This window comes from Telopea speciosissima, chromosome 10, assembly GCF_018873765.1.
Source record: "Telopea speciosissima isolate NSW1024214 ecotype Mountain lineage chromosome 10, Tspe_v1, whole genome shotgun sequence".
NCBI lineage: Eukaryota > Viridiplantae > Streptophyta > Magnoliopsida > Proteales > Proteaceae > Telopea > Telopea speciosissima.
Genome location: NC_057925.1, coordinates 40,710,429 through 40,713,280, shown reverse-complemented (window position 1 = coordinate 40,713,280; position 2,852 = coordinate 40,710,429).

Genomic DNA, 2,852 nt, shown 5'->3' with positions numbered 1-2,852 from the left:
GGTAACCTAGGAATGGGGGGAGGGGGGGTCATCATAAAACATCTTGAGGGAGAGGTCGTGGCTGCCTGTGCGAATTTCTATGGTGAGTGCACCAACAACATGGCTGAAATTAGAGCCTTAAGAGATGGTCTTGGTCTGTGCAGGGAGAGGGGTTTCCGGAATGTGCATGTTAATTCTGATTAGGTCACAGTGGTGCGCTGTGTAGCTACAAGGAAGTGTTATTCTTGGAAAGCTTGGTACTGGTTTCAAGAGGTGGTGTGGTTGCTGGAAGAAGTTCAGGCGAATGTGACATTCACATATAGAGAAGGTAACAAAGCAGCAGACTGGCTTGCAAACCATGCCTGTGATAGGAAGGAGGATGTGGTATTTGACCAGGGTGCCGAGCTCCCACGTGATCTACAGCGGTTAGTCCGTGAGGACTTCTTAGGTCTCCCGGTGATAAGGGGTTAGGTTGGAGGGTTGCTTTGTGCTTGAGAGAGCTGAGTGCTAATGGATGTTGAGGCAGGGTAAGGGGTAAGGCAGGTACGTCCCCCCCCCCAATGTTAGTTTTTCTTCTAAGGTGGTTATTAATAAAATTCTAGGGGCTGCCCCGGGTCCCAGAGAATATTCAGGTTAAAAAAAAAGTTATATTCTTATGAGATATTTTGTGTCTAGAGGTATGATCTCTAAGTATTTACAACTAAGTATGAGGTTGGGTTCTCTGTTGGCATGGTTTCAAATCCGAATGGAAACAAAAACAGAAGATAAACTTGATAATGATGCCAACTTTCTTATAGAGAAACTAAAATTCAACCAAAATAGGAAACTTTACTTAACTGAAAAGTCATTAAAAACCATATTATAAACTAATACAAAAAAAAAAAATTAAAGGGAAATTTTTAGCGTCACCCTCTAAGTTATCCCGTTATTTTAATGCAACCCCACCAAGTACACAAATCTCAAATCTGGCCCAAAAACTAACAGGGTTAACACTGAAATGCAATTAGTGGGGTTGCATTTCATAGTGCGTGGGATAACTTAGGGAGCGGCTCTGATAATTTTCCAAAATTAAACTTGAGTATAAATCTTAGAAGTTGTAAGAGAAGAACATAATACCCTTCGAATGTTTGCGACGTGAATATATATCTGCAGATTTTAGGAATTTCGAAAATTTGAGATTTAGAGACGACTATATACAAGAAAACAATTCAAAATTTATGCAATCGTAGTATGTACGCGACTAGGCAGCGATCTCTTGTCATGGTCTGGCTTTCTTTCTTACTTTGGTAAGTGATAAAGTATATGACAAGGAGGGAGCACAATGACCATCCCACCCCTACCCGAACACTCTGCCCAGGTGGGGTCCACCCCTCCTCTTAGTACAAGCATTAGGGAATTGGACTGGGTAGAGAATTGCAGGTGATAGTTTTCCATATATGAATGTCTCGCTTACCACAAACTTACTTTTTTAGGCAATGGCGCATGTGTCCCCCGAATTAAATTGTTGCGCGGCCTGCGCCTTGGCAGGCTAGGAAACCTACTACATTAAGTGGGTCCAAGAATTCAATCGGACAAACCTCCACCATTTGATAGGATTAGGAAGACACATGAGATAGATTGGATAATGAAAACCATCAATTGGAGATTCCAATCCAGTGGCTATTATTAGAGGACTTTTTTAGTCTTCTTCAGCTTGATTTTATCGCATCAGTCTTTTGATTTGTTTTGTTTTCTTTTTCTTTGGGATTTAAGCTCTTGAGAGGTTAAATTGGAAAACGGCTTGACACAGTTTACGGAATCAGTTCCGAACCGAGTCGATTGACGAGTGAAGTTGACCTTTGTATCGGTTATCTATTTATTACCAAGTTGATCTATTTTTTTTACCATGATATATATAGGTTGGTCCGTTTCCCATTTTCCATGGATCCGATTGGCATAGTTTCAGGATTGAAGAAGGAGAAGGAGAAGCAGAAGGTCTGACTTTCTGAGGCAGAGGGCATCCGTATCAATGGATTCAAGCTATGCTCTTCTTAGGGTGGTTGTAGTGGTGCAGGCTTGTCCGATTGAATCAATAAGGATATATTGGTTGAATCCGTTGTTACGGAGGCCCTCTTCCTTGGAGAATTGAAGGAACTGCAGAAGCTCCACCGGGCCAGCAACCGATCGATCGATATGGAATTCAGTACTTCTTTGTCGCCCAAACACTAATTATTTTAACCATGTGTGTATAGGAATAGTAGGTTGATCTTCGATCCACTAGGGAGTTGGCTGCACTGTTGAGCTGTATAATTGTGGATTTCATTACTGATTTGAATTGGTCTATTACAAGGTGTATAAATAGAGACTAGAGGATCCCAAGAGGATCAAATCTCCACATGTGATAATAGGAAAATACCCATATCACATGTGGCTGTATTGGGTAACAGAATATTCACAGGATCGTGAGATACATGGTAGGTGGTATACATAGAAGGTGATACAAAAGGTAATAGGATATACATGGTAGGAGCCAATATAGCACGTTCCAAGAGTGAGAACGGCTATATTGGTCAATACACCCCCTCAAGATGAAGATCCGACATGGCGGAGCTTTAGCTTGTCCCGCATAAATTGAAATCTTGCGGTTGGCAATGCTTTGGTCAACACATCCGCTATTTGATCATGGGTGGAGATGAATTGCACCTATAGTGTTTTGGCTGCCACTGGTTCACGCACAAAGTGAAAATCAATCTCCACGTGTTTTGTGCGTGCATGGAATACGGGATTTGCTGACAAATATGTAGCACCAATGTTGCCCCATAATATTGGTGCTACTGGTTGGGGAATGCCAAGCTCTGTGAATAAGGCTTGTAACCATATTAATTCAGCCGCCG